Source organism: Mobula hypostoma, chromosome 25, assembly GCF_963921235.1.
Source record: "Mobula hypostoma chromosome 25, sMobHyp1.1, whole genome shotgun sequence".
NCBI lineage: Eukaryota > Metazoa > Chordata > Chondrichthyes > Myliobatiformes > Myliobatidae > Mobula > Mobula hypostoma.
The window spans coordinates 19366487-19389800 of record NC_086121.1 but is presented as its reverse complement, the minus strand read 5'-3'; the positions used below and the strand labels follow the sequence as shown (position 1 = coordinate 19389800).

Genomic DNA, 23314 nt, shown 5'->3' with positions numbered 1-23314 from the left:
CTATTGCCTTTTCTGAGTTCCTTTGTCTTCGCTGTAGCTGTTCCCAGAAAGTGGCTTTCCTTTCCAGGACATCAGAGTTGTCCTCCTTCAAAGCACAGGGTTTCCCTTCCTCCACAATTGATGCTCTCCTCACCCTCATCTCTTCCATTTCCCAAACATCTGTGCTCACCCCATCTTCTAGTCGCCTTTATAATGATAGAGTTTCTCTTGTCCTTACCTACCACCCAATGAGCCTCTGCAGTCAACACAGCATCCTCCACAACTTCCACCATCTCCAAAGGGTCTGACCACCAAACATATCTTTACCTCCCATCATTTCTCCACTTTCCTCAGGGATCATTCCCTCTGTGATTCCTTTGCCCATTTGTTCCTCCCCTCTAATCTCCCTCCTGGCCCTTAACCCTGCAAGTGGCATTAGTGCTACACCTGCCCATTCACCTCCTCTCTCACCTCCATTCAGGGCCCCAAACTGTCCTTTCAGGAGAGGCAACACTTCAGCTGCAAATCTGCCAGGATCGTCTATCGTGTTCGGTGCTCCCAATGGGGCCTCCTCTACACTGGTGAGACCCGTCGTAAATTGATAGATAGATAGATAAATAGATACTTTATTGATCCCAAAGGAAATTACAGTGTCACAGTAGCATTACAAGTGCACAAATACACAAATATTAGAAGAGAAGAAAGAATAAAAAAATAAGTTATCTCAAACAGTGTAACAGGAGGGGGTCACCACTTCCCGGCTAACTCATTATAGAGCCTATAGTGGCGAACCACTTTGCCAAAAGCAGAACTTCCTGGTGGCCAGACAATTTAATTCCGATTCCCATTCCTGTTTTGACATGTCAGTGCATAGTCTCCTCTTCTGCCAAGATGAGGCCATTCTCAGGGTAGAGGGGCAACACCTTATTTTCCATCTGAGTAGCCTCCAACCTGATGGCATGAATATCAATTTTTCCTTCTAGTAAAAAAAAACCTCCCCCTCCCCATATTTATTTTATTCCTTGACCTGTTACCTCTCACCTACCTATCACCTCCCCCTCGGTCCCCTCCTCATTCCCTTTCTCCCATGGTCCACTCTCCTCTCTTATCAGACTCCTTCCACTCCAGCCTTTATTTTTTCTATCCACCTAGGTTCACCTATCACCACCTAGCTATCCTTCTTCCCCTCCCCCTACCTCTTGACATCTTTCTTCTTACTTTCCAGTCCTGAAGAAGGGTCTTGGCCTAAAACATCTGCTGTTTATTCATTTGCATAAACACTGCCTGACCTGCTGAGTTCCTCCAGCATTTTGTGTGTGTTGCTTTGGATTTCCAGCATCTGTAGAATTTCCCATGTTTATAGTTCCTTGTAATTCTGTATGATAGAAGTGAATAGTAAGAGACTTTCTCTATTGGAATTTTGTACAAAAAAGTGAATAGAAACAGATTTGATCCACTGGGATTCTGTACAATAGGATTGGGCCAGTTGAATAAATTTCTATATTCCACCTTATTCTACCTATCACAAGTTGGAGTCTTTCCAAAACTTACCTTCCTATGAATGAACTCACATGATGTCCCATTCAGCCATCATCTTGTGTTCACTGACCCAGATTAGCTTCCATTTAATCAATCCCTCAGTTTCGAGATCTTCAATGTGCTGTGAAATTTCTCTACCTCCAACTCTACTATAACATCTTGCAGAACCCAGTATATTTTTGCCTTCCTGTTTTATTCTCCATTGCATTTCCAATTTCAACTGCTCCACCTTTGGAAAATAGATTAGCGTTGGTTATTTTAGTGTTACATGGCTGAAGATGAATTTAACATAATCTAATGTGTTAGGAATGACCATCAACTCATTTTTGCTAAATCTTGAAACTCAGCAAGTTATTTCTTGGAGCGAATTGCACTTGCAAAGTTGATGTGATGCTTAAGTCAGATGTACATCAAATTATGGTGTATAGCTCCAAGTTGCCCTGGAAGCAAATAAATTTGGCCACTCTCTGGACAATTAAACTTTATAGTACAGTGATAGCATGGGATTTGCTAGGGGAACTTCCAGACATACATTTTACCTCCAGCCTGGGCCTTTTCAACTCTTCGATTGGCTCAAGCCCAACCTCTCCGACCTAACTATCTACCTGATACCAATTCTGCCCTCTCACCTCTACCCCAAGACTCTGTCCCATTCAGACCCATCAATGCTGCTTTCTCTCTCCCTCCAATCCTACCCCATTTTCAGTGGACATAACCTCCATCATAGGAAGCACTTTTTCATCCCTGTAAATTTGTAATACCGTTTCAGCGCTAAATAGATCTGAACTAAACTGAACATTCCTAGACTGTTTCAAGGACTCTGTGGTTTGATGGTTAATATTCTGTGTGTTGTTTGCTCATTTTTTTTTTGCCATGAGCATGATTTGTTCTTTTTTTGTGTGCATTGGGTGTTTGGTTTTCCCTTCAATGGGTTCTATGAGTGTCTGTTTGTTTTGTCGCTGTCCACAGGAAGACAAATCTCAACGTTGTTTACTGCATACTCTACTTGTTTACTCCCATTTCACCACTGACACTTAGGGCAACAGTGAAGGTCCTCCACCTCTATCTGTCCTTGGCCACTCGGATGCAGAAGGATTCTTCATTCATGTATCCATAACAATTTTTTGTTTGACCAGTCAGGGCCGTTAGCCTTGAGCTGAACCCCCAAACCTGGAGGACTGGCAACCACTCTTAGTCTGGCCTCTACCCTTTGACCTGTCTGACATGGGTGACCCTACCAAGAGGCAAAGCATAAAGCCCAGACTCCAGCCAACGTAGCTCTCCGGGTCATTGAGGTACACAAGCCTCCAAACCCAATGACAAGGTTGTAGTTCTCTTGAAGGTCTGCATACATACTTTGATAATAAATGTATTTTGAACTTAGAACTTTCCCCTCCCCCCCCGCCCATTCTCAGGTTGTGTGGGTTGTTAACACAAACAGCGCAATTCAATGTATGTTTTAACCAACACCTAAACAATCATTAAATTATCATCCAGGGAAAGAACGCAGGAGCCTGGGCTTTGATTAGTCACGATCTAGGAAAAGCAGTTTCCACCATGATCCCTATATTGAGGAGAAAAGTGATAACTTTGGGAGAAATTGAAATGAATTTGAAATGGAGAGAGTGGGTCAGCACTCCTAACTTCCCTGTAAATTGCTGAGCCCCTTTAAGAGAAGTTGGAAATGGAGTGTCTGTACATGCTGTGAACCAGAACCACCAACAAAGTGCCGGAGCTGGACCTGAGGGTGTGCTCTGGAAATGAGGTTTTGAGGGTGGGACTCATTGCCCCCCAGACTAAATCACCAGGCAACAGAGAGACGGTGAGTCAGCCGTAATAAACTCTGACATGCAGGAAATGAGGTCATGCATTGGAATGTGCCTCTGGCGCTCAGTGTGGAGACAGTTTTATTTTTAATCCCTGTGCAGTCTTTCTCACTCACACATCACTCACCGGCCCCCACTTAACTCAACCTTTCCCATTTAGTCGATTAAAAGCAGCTCACACTTCCAAGATTCCAGTAACCTGGCCCATTTTGCGTATCTGAGAATCATTTCCTAAAGTTCCTTTGAGGAACAGTAGCTAAAAATTATTCCTCATCTCTGAACTATATTTTAGATTCTGCACTGAGTGGCTTTTGTTTCTGCTGATAGGGAAGTGTACTCTGCTCACATTCTTTCCTTTGCTTTCAATAACCCATCCAGTTTAATTTTACGTTACACCTTATTGTCCTCTGCATTGTTTAATCTGCAAAACAGACAAAGATGCCGTCAGGCCAGTGGCGCCAGGCTCGAGAACGGAAGTTCCGGAGTTCGATCCAGTGAGAGACCGCTCCCGAGCACGCTGTCCATCCGCGCCGGGTTGATATTGAGCTCGCAACTCGACCTCGTTAAAAAAAAACTGCCACCTCCAGTTTAAATTCTCACACGGAATATTGTGGAGGATCAAATACCAATACCCATACCAACTTTTCAAGAGTAGTCTGCTCAAAAGCCAAATCAGGAAAAGCTATTGTCTCCAAGATAGGAGAGTGCTCTCGCTACATATTCCAGAGAAGTTGGTTGTGGATCAGTCAACTTAAATGTTAAGGCCCCTGTCTGGTTTGTGTACATAACTAATATACAGCACAAGGTTAACAGATCAGAATGCTACCAATTCTCCCAGTTTTTTTTAATCAGATTATCTGGATGTAAGTGAAGAGGGTTCCAGTCACCAGGTAGAGGTATAAATTCAAAACCAATAGCCATCCAATACCAAATCCCATCCCATCTCACCTCAAGATACAGGTATCATCAAGGAGCAAGAGTGATCAATAAGCAACAGGTAAATATTCTGCTGCAGAATAGAAGCAAAAACCTAGAGCTATCAAATCAATAATTGTATATACTAGTACCGTACACAAAAACAAGATGGAGTAAGCAAAGGGGCTGGATTCTTTTGCTTACCTAAAGCTGTTACCTTGTGATCTAGCACGTGCTGCTCAGGTACACCTTCTGTAAAGTCAGCATCATGCCAGTGAGTGTCAGCACCTTCGGGCAAGTCGATGACCTGATTCTCATTGGCAGTTAGTGAAAGTCAGCATCTTCAGGATAGAATTGGTTCTTAATCCCAGTGAGTGCTCGTACCTTCATGAGAGGAGCAGGGAGAAAAGCCTGGGAGAGTTCTGTTCTGCGAATTCAAAAGTGTTTTACCCATATTAGCACTTCAAGTGATGTTGTGGCTTGTGGATTAGCCAAGGCCCCTCACCAAAAGCAACCACCAACTTCCTGCCCACACCCCGTTCCACCTTTGCTGTAACCTGCAGTTTTGAGGAGTGGTACGTTCACGGTCTCTGTGTTGATTAAAATGTGGTTTCGCTCCATTTGACTCAACTTCCTGGTCTAAAATTAGATTGCACATACCTGGAACGTGCCTTCTAGCTCACAGTGCAGACCACACTGTCTGTTTCCAAGTCATGCCTGTAGATAGATATCTGTGTACGGTATTAGTTATGAATGTTATGAATAGCTGTTTCACAAAGGATTTAACTCAAGCAAACCATTATTCCTGGAAAAGATTACTCACAGGAATCAGCTGACATAACACTAACCACAAAATATACTTGGAATCTGTTTGCAAGTCTGCCACTGTAGTTTGGATATAGTCACTGAGCTACCAGGGGAGGTTAAACTATCTTACAATATTGGTTCTTGGTAAACCATTTCCTTTCCTGGGCATCTATTGCTCTAAAATTTTATCATAAACAGTGAGATACGAGGGGAATCATCACAGAGGCTTAATATTAAGGATGAGATGCGGTGTGCTGATAAGGACTGGGAAAGGCAAATAAAACCCTGGGTGAAGAACAGTTCAGAAAGTGTAGCATGCCAGATAGAGACTGTGAAATGGTCTAAAATAGATTTGGAATACATCTGTATAAACGCGTGTAGTACATTTTGAATAAAATACACAATATTTAGGCATGTCGTGAAAAGCGTGGTGATCTGGCTCTGACAGGAGAGGATTAGCACATAGTATGAGAAAGTAAAGGAAGTGTGAGGATTGCAGTATTGATCCAAGAAAGCATTGCAAGCACTGATGTGATCGAGGAGACAATGAGAGTCTAATTGGATAGGACTAAGAAACAAAAGGTGAATTACTATGCCACTATAGTCTAACTGTAGGCCATTAAATATTGAGTTTGGGCAAGAGCGCAAACTACAAAAACATGCAAATCGGCACAATAGTGATAATATACAAAAAATGTTGGAGGAACTCAGCAGGTCAGGCAGCATCTATGGAAGGGAATAAAAAGTCGATGTTTTGGGCTGAGACCCTTCTTCAGGACTGGGAAGAAACAGTTGACGTTTCAGGCCAAGATAGAGGGCCTGCAAAGACTTGCTGTGCATTCCAAATGAAAAGCCATGGATGAACCAGGAGGTACATGGTCCGCTGAAGGCCAGATCAGTGGCGTTCAGGGCTGGTGACCCAGACCTGTACTAGAAAATCAGGTATGACTTGCGGAGGGCAAAGAGACAATTTCGAACAAGGTTGGAGGCGACATCGGTTGTACGACAACTCTGGCAGGGTTTGCAAGACATCACTTCCTACAAAGCAACACCCAAAAGCATGAACGGCAGCGAAACTTCACTACCAGATGAACTCAACGCCTTCTATGCCAGGTTGAAAGGGAGAACACAACTACAGCTTTGAAGATCCCCGCTGCACCCAGTGACCCTGTGATCTCTGTCTCCGAGGCCGATGTTAAGCTGTCTTTAAAGAGAGTGAACCCTCACAAGGCGGAAGGCCCCGATGGAGTACCTGGTAAGTCTCCGAAAACTTGTGCCAACCAACTGCCGGGAGTATTCAAGGACATATTCAACCTCTCAATGCTACGGGCAGAAGTTAGAAACATAGAAACATAGAAAACCTACAGTACAATACAGGCCCTTCAGCCCACAAAGCTGTGCTGAACATGTCCTTACCTTAGAAATTACCTAGGGTTACCCATAGCCCTCTATTTTTCTAAGCTTCATGTACCTGTCCAGGAGTCTCTTCAAAGACCCTACCGTATCTGCCTCCACCACCATTGCTGGCAGCCCATTCAACACACTCACCACTCTGCGTGAAAAACTTACCCCTGACATCTCCTCTGTACCTACTTCAAAGCACCTTAAAACTGTGCCCTCTTGTGCTAGCCATTCCAGCCCTGGGGAAAAAGCCTCTGACTATCCACACGATCAGTGCCTCTCATCATCTTATACTCCTCTATCAGGTCACCTCTCATACTCGGTCGCTCCAAGGAAAAAGAGGCCAAGTTCACTCATGAGGCATACTCCCCAATCCAGGCAACATCCATGTAAATCTCCTCTGCACCCTTTCTATGGTTTCCACATCCTTCCTATAGTGAGACAACCAGAACTGAGCACAGTACTCCAAGTGGGGTCTGACCAGGGTCCTATATAGCTGCAACATTACCTCTCAGCTCCTAAACTCAGTCCCACGATTGATGAAGGCCAATGCACTGTATGCCTTCTTAACCACAGAGTCAACCTGCGCAGCAGCTTTGAGTGTCCTATGGACTCGGACCCCAAGATACCTCTGATTCCCACTTGCTTCAAAAAGGTAACAATTATACCAGTGCCTAAGAAGAATAATATGGACTGCCTTAATGACCATCGTCCAGTAGCACTCACATCTACAGTGATGAAATGCTTTGAGAGGTTGGTCATGACTAGACTGAACTCCTGCCTCAGCAAGGACCTGGACCCATTGCAATTTGGCTAATGCCACAATAGGTCAACGGCAGACACAATCTCAATGGCTCTCCACACAGCTTTAGACCACCTGGACAACACAAACACCTACATTAGGATGCTGCTCATCGACCATAGCTCAACACTTAACACTATCATTCCAACAACCCTGATTGAGAAATTACCAAACCTGGGCCTCTGTACCTCCCTCCGCAATTGGATCCTCGACTTCCTCACCGAAAGACCACAATCTGTGCGGATTGGTGATAATATCTCCTCCTCGCTGACAATCAACACTGGTGCACCTGAGGGTTACGTGCTTAGACCACTGCTCTACTCTCTACATACCCATGACTGTGTGGCTAGGCATTGCTCAAATACCATCTATAAATTTGCCGATGATATAACCATTGTTGGTAGAATCTCAGATGGTGACGAGAGGGAGTACAGGAGCGAGATATGCCAACTAGTGGAGTGGTGTCGCAGCAACAACCTGGCACTCAACGTCAGTGAGACGAAAGAGCTGATTGTGGACTTCAGGAAGGGTAAGACGAAGGAACACATACCAATCCTCATAGAGGGATCAGAAGTGGAAAGAGTGAGCAGCTTCAAGTTCCTGGGTGTCAAGGTCTCTGAGGACCTAACCTGGTCCCAACATATCAATCCAGTTATAAAGAAGGCAAGACAGCGACTGCACTTCATTAGGAGTTTGAAGAGATTTGGTATGTCAACAAAAACACTCAAAAACTTCTATAGATGTACCATGGAGAGCATTCTGACAGGCTGCATCACTGTCTTGTTTGGGGGTGGGGGTGCTACTGCACAGGACTGAAAGAAGCTGCAGAGGGTCGTAAATTTAGTCGGCTCCATCTTGAGTACTAGCCTACAAAGTACCAGGACTTCTTCAAGGAGCAGTGTCTCAGAAATGCAGCGTCCATTACTAAGGACCTCCCAGCACGCAGGGCATGCCCTTTTCTCACTGTTATCATCAGGTAGGAGGTACGGAAGCCTGAAGGCTCACACTCAGCGATTCAGGAACAGCTTCTTCCTCCCTGCCATCCAATTGGTAAATAGATATTGAACCCCCGAACACTACCTCACTTTTGTAATATATATTATTTCTGTTTTTGCACGATTTTCAATCTATTCAGTATACGTATACTGTAATTGATTTATTTATTTATCTTTTTTTTTATCTTCTTCTATATGATGTATTCAACTGCTGCCGCTAAGTTAACAAATTTTACGACACTTGCCAGTGATAATAAACCGGACTCTGATTCTGATTCTTATTTATTTCAGTGCATTAGAATGTAGAACGATCAAAGGTAGATGGGCTTCTGTATACTGAAGGACAGAGCTTTCTTATTCTCGTTTCCAGCCCAATGAAACAGAAAGCAATGCTGTATTTGAACTGGGAGTAACGTATGCTGATCATACTACCAAGTTTAAAATAGTTATGGAAAAGGCAGAGTCCAATCAGGCATAAACATACCTAAAAGGAACAGGGTTAAATACAGAGTTGAAATTGTATTTTGCCTGAGAAAGTTTGCAGGTGAAACAGTAATAATAGGTTGCTTTTAATGAGGAGATGGTTCTTGTACAGATTATCCACATCTCATTTTGCGAAATTCTTCAATGATTAGGGATACCAAACTTAATACGATTCAGCATAAAGGGTGAACATTGGATGATGATAGTGTAGGTGGGTAGGATGATCAAAGAAAAGTCAAACAGAGTATGAAAATAGACTGGTATCTAATAGAAAAGGAGACCAGGCGTATTTTTAGAACATTGAATTAATGTAAAAACAGATGAAGGAAAACCAGGGCCAATTTGGGATCTAAAAGGAAACAAACTTGTGGAAGCAGATACGAGGAAAACTGCAGATGCTGGAAATTCAAGCAACACACACAAAATGCTGGTGGAACGCAGCAGGCCAGGCAGCATCTCTAGGAAGAAGTACAGTCGACGTTCATCAGGACTAACTGAAAGAAGAGATAGTAAGAGATTTGAAAGTGGGAGGGGGAGGAGGAGATCCGAAATGACAGGAGAAGACAGGAGGAGGAAGGATGAAGCTAAAAGCAGGAAAGTTGATTGGCAAAAGGGATACAAGGCTGGAGAAGGGAGAGGATCATAGGATGGGAGGTCTAGGGAGAAAGAAAGGGGGAGGGGAGCATTAGAGGAAGATGGAAAGCAGGCAAGGAGTTATTGTGAGGAACAGAGAGAGAAAAAAGAGACAGAAAAAAAGGGGGAATTAATTAATTAATTAATTAAGGGTGGGGTAAGAAGGGGAGGAGGGGCATTAATGGAAGTTAATGTTCATACCATCAGGTTGGAGGCTACCCAGACAGAAATCTCCCAGTGGCCACACATTTTTATTCCACGTCCCATTCCCATTCTGATATGTCTATCCACGGCCTCCTCTGCTGTCTAGATGAAGCGACACTTGGTTTGGAAGAACAACACCTTATACCATCCCTCCCCACTGATCTCCCTCCCGGCACTTATCCGTGTAAGTGGAACAAGTGCTACACATGCCCTTACACTTCCTCCCTCACCACCATTCAGGGCCTCAGACAGTCCTTCCAGGTGAGGCGACACTTCACCTGTGAGTTGGCTGGTGTGATATACTGCATCCGGTGCTCCCGGTTCAGCCTATATATTGGCAAGACTCGCTAAGCACCTACGCTCTGTCCGCCAGAGAAAGCAGGATCTCCCAGTGGCCACACATTTTAATTCCACGTCCCATTCCCATTCTGATATGTCTATCCATGGCCTCCTCCTCTACTGTAAAGATGAAGCCACACTCAGGTTGGAGAAACAACACCTTATATTCCATCTGGGTAGCCTCCAACCTGATGGCATGAACATTGACTTCTCTAACTTCCGTTATTGCCACTCCTCCCGTTCTTACCCCATCTCTTATTTATTTATTTATTTATTTATTATTTTTCCCTTTTTTCTCTCTCTCTGTCCCTCTCACAATAACTCTTTGCCTGCTCTCCATCTTCCTCTAGTGCTCCCCTCCCCCTGTCTTTCCCCCCTAGGCCTCCCATCCCATGATCCTTTCCTTTCTCCAGCTTTGTATCCCTTTCGCCAATCAACTTTCCAGCTCTTGGCTCCATCCCTCCCCCTCCTGTCTTCTCCTATCATTTCAGATCTCCCCCTCCCTCTTTCAAATCTCTTACTATCTCTTCTTTCCGTTAGTCCTGACGAAGGGTCTCGGCCCGAAACATCGACTGTGCTTCTTCCTGTGGATGCTGCCTGGCCTGCTGCGTTCCACCAGCATTTTGTATGTGTTGTGGAAACAGATGACAATACTGGTATACTAAATACGCACTATGAATCTATGAAAAGAACATAAAAATCCCAAGATACAGGACAGAAGTCAGCCAGATGATCCCAGTAGTCTTCTCCACCATTTGTCTAAGTCATGGCTGAACCATCCAATTTCCATTCTAATCAGTACAATCTCTAGACCAAATACTAACCCTAATGCTTGAGACGTAAATTACTGGAATCTAGGGCAAAAAATAAACTGCTGGGAGGACTCAGGAACTGAGCAGCTGCTGTGGAAGTAAAGAAATAATCGACCATCCCTTTGCCTCCACAGACGCTGCTTTGACCCACAGTGTTTTTCCAACTGTTTATTTTTTAATTTCTTGGTCACTCTGAGTTCTAAAGATCTCACCATCTCATCCTTGAATAAGCTCATCTACCAAGCACTCACTTTCTTCTGAGGTGGACAATTTCAAAGATTCACTGTCGTCTGAATGAAGGAAACCCATTTGATCTCCATTTTAACCCTATCACCAGCAACAAGGAAGCTGCTGTCAACCTAGCATTGAAACAGAAATGCAGTAAGGTGCAGAATAAATAGTTTAAAAAGTTACTTGCTTGAAAAGCTCACCTGATTATAGATATTGGGTTGCTACGCGATGTAGAAAGGAAACTTCAGAGATCCTGGCCACATTATACAATCTTTCTTCAATGCCAGGTTACAAGTGGAATTTGAACATTACACTGTTGCACTAAAGCAACAATTCTTCACTCTATCAGCCTAATATCAGAAGTGGGGAAATAGATAATAACAAATCCAAACAATGCTAATTGCTTCTTCAATTGGATCCTGATTCTTGACACTCTTTGGCTTCAGATCAGTATTGTACTGTACTGGCAATACTTTGTCAGATGCTGGTTACAAAGGGATGGGTCTGGGATCTTTCTTTATGACTTCTTTTACTTTTGCCGCGTTGGAATCAAATTCTGTTCTGTTTTGTTCTTTTATCAAGTCACTGTATTCTGACTCTGTGTCACTGTCCAGGACTAATACTCTTTTCACCAAATTCAGTCTCTCACAGGCAGATAAACCAAGTATTGACTTTACATTTTTTGGCATGACCACAAATGAAAGCGTGTGCACAATATTTTTGTGTGATACTTTTGCCACACATGTTCCTTTAATTGGAATGTTTGCACCTGAATACCCAGTCAATTTAATATTTGTCTGATGTAGTTTATGTCTTGGCTTTAATGCATTAACTCAGATTCTGCAAGAATATTTTCTTGTGCTCCAGTATCAAGATTAAACAGAATATTGTTTTGGTTCACTTGCAATGGCATAATCCAGTCACTCTTACTTTGTTTGTTTTCACAAAGTGCATTTATATAAAACTCCTCAAGTTCATTTTCAAGCACTGCATTTGCTTGTTTTATTTTCCTTCTACTTCTGCAACAGCGTGAAAAATGGTTACTCTTACCGCAGTTGTTGCACATTTTCCGATACGCTGGGCACTTTTTTGGTCGGTGGTGCCGTCCACAGCGATCACAAATTTTTTTTCTCTCAGATGACGTCTTGCTCTCTGTCGGTTTCATTGTCGCTTCATTATTTTTTCTAATATGCTCGCGGTTCCCCACAGTGTGTATGTTGTAGTTTTCAATAAAAAGCTCTTTAGCCTGCGACGTCACAGTTTCCGAAGCTTTGCAGAACGCCAAAGCTTTTTCCAAGTCGATGTCTTTTTCTCTCAACAGTCTTTCTCTCAGACCATTATCCAAAATGTCACAAACAATTCTGTCTTTAATGAGAGAGTCTGTCAGTTCTGCAAACTCGCATGTTTTACTGCGGTGTCTCAACTCCGTAACAAATTGATTAATCGTTTGGCCAGTTTTCTGCTTACATGTAAAGAACTTACATCTTTCATATATCACATTATGCTTCGGTATACAAAATGCTTCGAATTTTTCCATTATCGCTTTTAAATTTAAATTATTTCCATCTTCAAAAACAAACTGATTATATACCTCAATCACGTCATCACCTATTACGTGGAGTAGAATCACACCTCTCGTTTTTTCCGTTTTTTATCTGCTCCGTTTGCCAATAAATAAATTTTAAATCACTGTTTAAATCTTTTCCAGTTTTCAGCTATGTTTCCAGTCGGCTGAAGCATCGATGGGGGTTGCAAAACTTTCATTTTTAAAGCTGTTAGCAAACAACAAAAAAGTTTGCGCTCTTTTTTTTCGGTTATCTTCACTTCTCCCATGTTAGCGAAACGTATTATTCTTCCAGACTGACTTCTGACACCATGTTGTGTTCTTTATACGTACTGTGGGTTACTAAGAACAAACTATATTCTGGAAGAATAGAACTAGAACTTCTATTACACAGCTTAAGAGATTACACAGTTAATGAATGAATTAGAAAAGAAGATCGTATTTCATCACAAATGGAAGTGGAAGGAATTACGAAAGCTACAGTACTTGAAGAAGTACAACCAGAATGAGGGGTCACAGTTTGAGGATTCCAGAACGAGGGGTCACAGTTTGAGGATAAAGGAGAAGCCTTTTAGGACCGAGATTAGGAAAAACTTCTTCACACAGAGAGTGGTGAATCTGTGGAATTCTCTGCCACAGGAAACAGTTGAGGCCAGTTCATTGGCTATATTTAAGAGGGAGTTAGATATGGCCCTTGTGGCTAAAGGGATCAGGGGGTATGGAGAGAAGGCAGGTACAGGGTTCTGAGTTGGATGATCAGCCATGATCATACTGAATCATGATCATACTATTTTCGATGTTTCTATGTTTAACCCAGATCATACATGGTCCAAACGGAAGAAGGAGCAGTGTTAAGAAGAAATCGCAAAGACCTCAAGAAAGAACCAACTTCAGAGTTTCAGTTAACTGATGCAGATCAGACAAAACATGGAAATAACAACGAAACACAAGAACTGCGTAAACCACTTGGAAGGTCTACTCATGTTTGTAAACTCCCAGAGAGACTGATAGAGACATGTTAAATTATGTATTTGTTCTGATCAATGTTGCTAATTGTTTTTTTCTTTTTAAGGGAAGGAAGATGTGGTGATATCACGTGTCATGTCTAAGAATGTGATTGGACAGAGTTCAGAGCATGCACAGAAATGACAGAATGAGCTAGAAACTTGTAGGTTAAAAACGTGGTTGCTGTTGCTGTTGTAAATAAAAGTTCTAGTTTTAATTCTTCCAGAATATGGTTTGTTCTTGGTAACCCACAGTACGTATAAAGAACACAACAATGGCAAGTTTTAAAATGAACCCAGGAAGACTATCCATTCGTTGAAGAACAGCGTATTTTTTCTTCACAAGATGAGCGAGCCGGTTGAATATTTGAAAAGCACACCACGTTTTCTTCTCAAGAGGAGAGAAACAGTCAAGTTAAAAAAAAATGCAGCATGTAGTTTCTTTGGAAGAGGAGAGAGACAGTTGAGTTAAAATAAAAGGCAGAAAACAGACTAAATACATGAGTTCATAAACAATGAGTACCAGGTAATTATAATCATAAATTTTTTAAAAAGCAAAAATGGATGACTACATCGGAAAGATAGATGCATTTGACTGTACAAGAGGTAACTAGTTGTTATATACTAAACAAATTGAGCAGTATTTTGAAGTAAATGAAATAGCTAATGAGAAATGAGTACACACAAGGAAATCTGCAGATGCTGGAACTTCAAACAACACACATAAAAGTTGCTGCCTGGCCTGCTGTGTTCACCAGCAACTTTGATGTGTGTTGCGCCAATTTTGCTGAATGTGATTGGTAGAAGAGCATACTGTTTGCTTAGTAGTTTTACTGCTCCAATCAAACCATCTGAAATGAGCTTTGCTAATATCATGAAAGTAATGCAGGAACATTTCGAACTGAAAACATTGCTGATTGAAGAATGCATTAGGTTTCACAAGTGGTATCAAAAGGGAGGGGAGTCCATTTCAGCTTATGTGTCTGAATTGAAGGAATTGAGCATTGTCAGTTCAGTGATGGGTTGAGATATCATTTAGTTTGTGGAATCTCACAAGAAAGCATTCAAAAATGGTTCCTAACTGAAGCACAACTCACATTGAAAAGAGCAGTTGAAATCACTGTATCAATGGAAACAGCAGACAGAGACACAATTGAGTTGCAGAAAGTTAGTGTGAACAAAATTACAACATCTAAACAGAAACCGGCCTGGCTGAACAAATTGTGTTACCACTGTGGCAGGGGCTCGCATACTCGCAGGTTTAAAGGCGAAACTTCAGAAAATGCAACAAAGTAGGACACATACAGAGAGCATATTGAATAGACAAGAAAAATAGACTGCACAGGGAAGAGAAAAAGATAAAAAGTCAAGCTGCAGTTTCAAAAAGAGCATTAATCTGCTTGCTGTTGATGAAAAATCTGATATTGTTGAGAGGTATACAGTACTATGTAGTCCTGAGATTTACCATGTGAAAACTAACAAGATTCAAGTAATATGGCTCACACCAGAACTGAACAGTAAAAAATTAAAATGAAATTGGGCACTGGTTCAGCTGTTTCAGTCATTCCACAAAATAGTTTGAATAGCATTTCAAAGGTGTTGAACTGAAGCTTGCACGTATCCAACTAAGAACTTATACAAGAGAAAAGATAACTCCTATGGGAATGACATTTGTAACACTAAAATACAACAACCAAAAAGCCACGTTGGGCTTGTATGTGGTAAAAAAAAGAAACAGGAGGGGGCCAGCATTGCAGGGCCATGATTGGCTGAGACAACTACAACTTAATTTGAGATCTACCTGCCATTTGCATGCCATATCCCCTGCAATAGAGTCAAATGAAAGTCAATTAAGAAAGGTACTGGATGATGCCACAGCAATGTTCCAGAAAAACTCAAAAATATCAAGGGTAAAATAATGTCAAATGAAAATGCCATACACAAAGTTCTACAAAACCCATCCAGTTCCTTATAAAGTTGCCAACGAGCTAGACCACATGGAGGCCAAAGGAATTCTTTCCAAATTTGAGTGGAGCCCATGAGCAATGCCAGTGGTCCCAGTAGCCAAGAAGAATGGGTCTGTCAGGAGCTGTGGCAATTTTAAATTTGCCATCAACCCAGTACTGAAGGTAAATGAATATCCTCTGCCCAGGATAGAGGATATCTTTGCAACTCTTTCTTGAGGGAAATACTCCAGTGAAGTGGACTTAGATGAGGACTAGCTACAGATGGAGATTGAAGAAGTGTCCGTAGTATTTTTCACTGTAAATACTGGGCTTTATTGCTATAATAGGCTTATTTTTGTAATAGCATTTGTGTCTACACTCTGGCAGAAAGCTATGGACCAGGTGCTACAAAGCTGACCAGGTACTCAGTGTTACCTGGGTGACATCATTGTTATCGGTGAGGATGACAAGGAACAGCTCCAAAATCTCCAGAGAGTGTTAAAAAGATTAGAAGATTAGGGGCTCAGAGCACAACGCAACAAGTGTGAATTCTTTAAACCAAGCATCACTTACTGTGGTCACACCATTGACCATTGACGCACCAGGATTACACAAGTGTGCTGAGAAAATTCAGGCAGTGGTGGATGCCCCAAAGCCAAAGGACATGTCACAGTTGTAGTCCTTTTTAGGATTTGTCAATTACTATAACAGGTTCCTGCCAAACCTGGCTACTGTGCTCCATCCCTTGAACTAATTTCTACAGATCATGAAAAAATGACAATGGACAAAGCGGTGTGAGGTGGCTTTCTAAAAGACGAAGGAAATGATGACAGTAAATACTATCCACATTGTCCAGTGTAGCTTGCCTATGACATCTCTCCTTATGGCATAGCTGAGTCATGTCAAGTTATGAGGGATGTAAGAGTAGTCCTTGCATCATACTCCCTTACCACGGCAGAGAAAAAATATGCGCAGATTGACAGAGAGACCTTGAATCTGGTTTGGAGCGCAAAACTTTGCAACCAGGATTTGTATGGGAGAAAGTTTGCCCTCATTATTACCCCATTAATGAACTTTTTCAATCCGCAGGAGGCTGTTCCACTAACAGTAGCAGCACAAATGCGGAGATGGGCTCTGTTTCTTGGGAGACACAATTACAAGATTAAATTTATGAGGATGACAAATCATGGAAATTCCGATGGATTGACCTGTTTACTCTTGGATTGGTAAATACCTGAAATAGTTACATATAATAAGGACACTCCTCTTGCCGTACTCTACCTAAGGCAAATCAAAAGTGTCCCTATTATGGCAGAGATGGACCAAAGGAAAACCAGAAAAGATCCCACACAGTCTCAGGTCTACACGGCCACCCAAAATGCCTGGAATGTGCAACAGAAATTCTAATTCCCCCATTTTTACTAGCGCTGGGATGAACTTCTCCTTGATGGGGGTTGCCTTACGTGGGAGTTGAGAGTTGTTGCACCATCCAAACTGAGAACTCAAGTGTTGGAGGAGCTACATGCCGACCATCTAGGCATGGTCAAAATGAAAGCGTTGGCTCAAAGCTTTGTCTGGTGGCCTGGGACAGATCGGCAGATCGAGCAGCTTGCCGTGCACTGTTCAGGAAGCCAACGTGTCCAGAGGATGTCAAGAGAATATTGGATAAGAAAGGATAAAGAAAGATGCCCAGAGCTGTCAGAACCACTTCCTGCAGTCCTGGAGTCATCTCCTACAACCACCACAGAGGAGGCTCCAGAACCGAGATTGTATCACAGCCATAACTCTCAGTTGTCAAGCAGAGAACGCTCCCCCACCACCCACCCCTTGTTGGGAGAGGCAGTATTCCACAAATCGTCCACAGCAATTAAATCTTTAGGCCTGAATGAGACAATTCAAAATTTACTATGCTGTGGAACTCTATATAGTAATTATAGTACTGTAATTGTGTTATATAATACACACACACACACACACACACAACACAGAGTATATTAGGCATCCTAGCTTTATATTAACCCCCAGGATTAAATTAACAGGGTTTACTGAAGATTCAGACTTTGCACAGTACTGTATGCAGTGTATCTATGTATTGTGTGTACCTATAAATGTGTATCCGTGACTATGTTTGAACATATGTGTACCTGTGTTTGTGCAGCTGAATGCACATGCCAGTGAGTGTGTTTTGTGTATATATGCGCCTGGGAATGTGTGTAGTGGTTCTTTATGAGCAAACCTGTATATGCGCAGCTGTGTGTGGGCATGCATGCGTGTGGATGTGCATGCATGCATACTGGCATATGCAAGGTATTATCTCCTATCATGATTAATTGGAGGCTTACTGTGGGGACCGTGTCACTATTGATATTAAACAAGATACACTATTCTCACTCTGCAGTAACTTGAGTCTTTTATCAGTCAGAGCAGATACTCTGTGCTCATCACTGAAACTCTGTTGCTTTAGCAGATGCCTGTTTACTTTTCACCAGCACAATTAGAGCATGGCTTGTACGTGAGGTGTGTGCCGTGATTAAAGGTTTACCTTTATGTTGACAGGACACGTAGCCAAGAGGTGGAGCTGGAACTTTTCCAATTAACCAGAGCTATGAAAGGCAAGCAGCAGCAAATGGCAACTGCAGCAACAACTTAACTTCGTAATAGAATAACAAACTTCGTAGCTGTATACATTAAAAAGATTAATCTTGCATGCATGGGACCTTGATTGTGCCACATCAGCAGATTTTCTCTTTTATTGGCTTATGTATTATCTAATTCATGTATATTATACCTGCTAAGAGAAGATATATTGACACTCATAAAACACAGTAGAACAATAAAGTTTCCTATGACTTGGTCATTTTGAAAGACTATCGGAAACAAGGCCACAGTAAGATTCAAGTGAACAACAGAACCAATGCCCTGGTTTGTTTCATGGAGACTTGAAGAGCAGAACTAAGGGGGCTTAAAGTGAGCTCGGAAACAAGGCACTGTTGAGTGAAAATTATACCAGTGCCTAAGAAGAATAATGTGAGCTGCCTTAATGACTATCACCCTCTAGCACTCACATCTGCAGTGATAAAATACTTTGAGAGGTTAGTCATGACTAGACTGAACTCCTGCCTCAGCAAGGACCCGGACCCACTGCAATTTGCCTATCACCACAATAGATTAATGGCAGACGCAATCTCAATGGCTCTCCACATGGCTTTAGACCACCTGGACAACACAAACACCTACATCAGGATGCTGTTCATCGACTATAGCTCAGCATTTAACACCATCACTCACACAATCCTGATTGACAAGTTACAGAACCTGGGCCTCTTTACCTCCCTCTGCAATTGGATCCTCGACTTCCTAACTGGAAGACCACAATCTGTGCAGATTGGTGAGGCGGGAGGAGAAGATGGCGGCATGACGCAGCGCACACAGCTCTCCGGTGAAATTGTATCGTATTTGTAAGTAGGATGCCATGCACAATTCTGATTTGATGGAGACAGACATGAGAAGCACAGAGGAACATCTGGAGAAACTTCTGAAATGCCCAGTTCACTGCTGCTGCTAATGTGTGGTCCGGAATCTCCGGAGGGAAGGCCCCAAAATCCCCAGCTTTGCCTGCTGCTGGCGACCGAGGCTGGGGTCGAAGCATTCAGCAGAGATGATGCTCGGTACTCGGTGTTGGAGGGCTGATCGGAGTTCGAAGTTTTTGGACGACTCAGAGTCGGACTGTGGTCGGGCATGACAGAGAGAGTTTTCTTCCTTCTCCCATCTGCGTGAGAGGTGGGACTTTCGAGAGACTTTGAACTTTTTTACTGTGACCATGGCCTGTTCTTCAAGTTATGGTATTGTTGCACTGTTGTAACTATATGTTATAATTATGTGGTTTTTGTTAGTTTTTTTCAGTCTTGTCTGTCCTGTGTTTCTGTGATATCACACTGGAGGAATATTGTATCATTTCTTACTGCATGCATTACTAAATGACAATAAAAGAGGACTGTGTGTCCTCATAATCTATCTAATATCTTCTCCTCGCTGACGATCAACAATGGTGCACCTCAGGGGTGTGTGCTTAGTCCACTGCTCTACTCTCTATACCCATGATTGTGTGGCTAGGCATAGCTCAAATACTATCTGTAAATTTGCTGACGATACAACCATTGCTGGTAGAGTCTCAGATGGTGATGAGAGGGCGTACAAGAGTGATATATGCCAACTAGTGGAGTGGTGCCGCAGCAACAACCTGGCACTCAACGTCAGTAAGATGAAAGAGCTGATTGTGGACTTCAGGAAGGGTAAGACGAAGGAACACATACCAATCCTCATAGAGGGATCAGAAGTGGAGAGAGTGAGCAGCTTCAAGTTCCTGGGTGTCAAGATCTCTGAGGACCTAACCTGGTCCCAATATTTTGATGCAGTTATAAAGAAGGCAAAATAGCGACTATACTTCATTAGGCGTATGAAGAGATTTGGTAAATCAACAAATACACTCAAAAACTTCTATAGATGTACCGTGGAGAGCATTCTGACAGGCTGCATCACTGTTTGGTATGGGGGTGGGGCTACTGCACAGGACCGAAAGAAGATGCAAAGGGTCATAAATTTAGTCAGCTAGCCTACAAAGTACCAGGACATCTTCAAGGAGCGGTGTCTCAGAAAGACAGCTTCCATTATTAAGGACCTCTAGCACTCAGGGCATGTCCTTTTCTCACTGTTACCATCAGGAAGGAGGTACAGAAGCCTGAAGGCACACACTCAGCGATTCAGGAACAACTTCTTTCCCTCTGCCATCCGATTCCTAAATGGACATTGAACCTGTGAACACCACACTTTTTAATATATATTATTTATGTTTTTGCATGATTTTTAATCTATTCAATATATGTATACTGTAATTGTTTACTTTTTATTTATTTTTTTCTTCTTCTTCTAGATTATGTATTGCATTGAACTGCTGCTAAGTTAACAAATCTCACATCACATGCCAGTGATAATAAACCGGATTCTGATTCTGAAAAGAAGTGCAGGAATCAGCAGCTGATGCACTGCCATTAGCAGAATACAATAGGAAAACTATCTCAAAATTCTGCACAGCAGTGTCCATTGAACAAGATTTTGACACTGAACTATATAATAGCTCTAACATTTGTGGGCAGAGTTGGGTGTTTTCTTTTTATTTTAATTAGATTAATAATACCATTTAAATTGAGTTATATTAGTTAACTGCATTTAATTGAATTTATTATTTTTAATTTGTTGGGAGTGGCCATTGTCAGAGTGTGCCAGTGCAGGAGTGGGATTTCTGAAACTTTGGCTCAGGAGGTTTTGTGAGGAAACACAGACAGAGAGCAGGTACAGTTTTTATTTTTCTTTAATCCATGTCCTTTGACTTAGTGTAGACAAAATAGCAGTTGGGGTAGTTGAATGCTCCTCCTACAAAATGTGGGAAATCAGGGAAACTCACAGTCCTCCTGATGACTACATCTATGAGAAGTACACCCAGCTGCAGCTCTTGACAGACCGGATTAAGGAACTGGAGGTGCAGTTGAATGTACTCACAATCATCTGGGATGCTGAGGACGTGCTAGTTGGGAGCTCCAGTGATGTGGTCACACCCAAGGTGTAGCCTACAGATAGATGGCTCACTAGCAGGAGATCTAAAGGGAGTAGGCAGATATTACAGGGTGGCCAATGTCCTCAGTGACATCGATACCTCTCTGGATGCTACTGGGGGGGAATTACTATTCTGAAGCCAGCACCAGCATTGTGCCAGGTTCTGAGGCAAAGAAGGGAAGGGTGAAGTCAGGCAATGGATTGTGATAGGGGAATGGAGAGTAAGGGATCAATAGGCATTTCTGGGGTCTCAATGAAGACTCCAGGATGGTGTGTTGCCCCCCTGGTGCCCGGGTCAAGGATGGCCCCCAGCAAGTACAGGACATTCTGAAAGGGGAAAGGACTAAGGAGCTGGTGGTAGACCTGAGGAAAGCTAAGGTACCGGTGACCCCTGTTTCCATCCAGGGGGTCAGTGTGGACATGGTGGAGGATTACAAGTACCTGGGGATACGAATTGACAATAAACTGGACTGGTCAAAGAACACTGAGGCTGTCTACAATAAGGGTCAGAGCCGTCTCTATTTCCTGAGGAGACTGAGGTCCTTTAACATCTGCCGGATGATGCTGAGGATGTTCTACGAGTCTGTGGTGGCCAATGCTATCATGTTTGCTGTTGTGTGCTGGGGCAGCAGGCTGAGGGTAGCAGACACCAACAGAATCAACAAACTCATTCGTAAGGCCAGTGATGTTGTGGGGATGGAACTGGACTCTCTCATGGTGGTGTCTGAAAAGAGGATGCTGTCCAAGTTGCATGCCATCTTGGACAATGTCTCCCATCCACTACATAATGTACTGGGTGGGCACAGGAATACATTCAGCCAGAGACTCATTCCACCGAGATGCAACACAGAGCATCATAGGAAGTCATTCCTGCCTGTGGCCATCAAACTTTACAATTCCTCCCTTGGAGGGTCAGACACCCTGAGCCAATAGGCTGGTCCTGGACATTTCCTGACATAATTTACATATTACTATTTAATTATTTATGGTTTTATTACTATTTAATTATTTATGGTGCTACTGTAACGAAAACCAGTTTCCCCCGGGATCAATAAAGTATGACTATGACTATCAGCCAGAGGTTGTGGTTCATATTGGTACCATTGACACAGGCAGGAGCAGGGATGAGATCCTGCAAAGTGGTTTTAGAGAACCAGGTAGAAAGTTGAAAAAGCAGGGTTTCCAGGGTTGTAATCTCAGGTTACCACTCATGCCGTGTAATAGTGAGGTGAGAAATAGAAACACAGTGTCGTTCAATACACAGTTAAGGAGAACCTGCAGGAGGGAGGATTTCAGATTGATGGACTCTGGGCTCTCTTCCGGGCCAGGTGGGACCTTTACAAGCAGGATGGTTTGCATCTGAACTGAAATGGAATGAATATCCCCATCAGGATGCTTGGGAGTGTTAAACTATGGAGGCACAGTGATGACTGCCACAGCAGCAGAACGACAGGGTCAAGGGAAAGAAAGATGAAGTGACAAGTCAGAGGAATAGGCTCATAGATACGTTGGACCGACAAACTGAAATATGTTCATTTTAACGTTAAGAAAGTAGATTCTGGATCAGTACATGGAATTAGTGCTGTTGCTTAATGGATGTGTGAAGGATATGGACTGACAGCTCAACATTCCTGTGTTTTGTTGTTTCAGATGTGATAATGACAGGGAGTAAATGTGATACAGAGATGGGGGGATAGTGAAAACAGAGAGGAGCATGCTAAAATGCATAAATATTTTGATACTGATGAGAAGATAGACATTATCTACATGGATTTTTGGACGGCATTTGTTAAAGTCCCTTGGGGTAGGTTGATTCAGAAAACAAAGATCCACGAGATAAAGGGTGAATTACAAGTTTGCATTCGGAACCGACTTGCCCATAGAAGACCAAGAAACAGGCTGGAAGCCTGTAATTCTGGCTGTGGGTCTGTAACCAGTGCCGTTCCGCGTGGATCAGTGCAGAAACATTGATGAAAGTGTAGATGGATAGACTAGAAAGTCTGTGAATGACACCAGGATTGGTGGAGTTATGCACAGCGCAAAGGGTTGTCAAAAAACACAGTGGTATATAAATCCATTACAAAAATTGGCTGGAAAATGTGAATGGAATTTTATCCTGGCAAGTGTGAGGGGTTGCACTTTGGGAGGTCAATTGAAAGGAGAAAGTACGCAGGTAACAGTAGGTCCCTTATTAGCTCACGTCAAGAGAGCTGACGTGAGTTGG

The 23314-nt window shown here is 42.7% G+C and overlaps 1 long non-coding RNA gene across 3 annotated transcripts in view; it reads right to left on the bottom strand.

Annotated features, from left to right (window-relative positions):
- Nucleotides 1-23314, bottom strand: part of LOC134337881 (uncharacterized) — a 116826-nt gene that overhangs the window by 21320 nt on the left and 72192 nt on the right. For 2 of the 3 annotated variants that reach the window (XR_010016104.1, XR_010016103.1), the window contains exon 1: nucleotides 4464-4799. The exons of the other annotated variant lie outside the window; for it this stretch is intronic. This is a non-coding gene — a long non-coding RNA (uncharacterized LOC134337881). Of the gene's footprint in view, nucleotides 1-4463; nucleotides 4800-23314 lie in introns of those variants that run through there. 3 annotated transcript variants of the gene reach the window in all.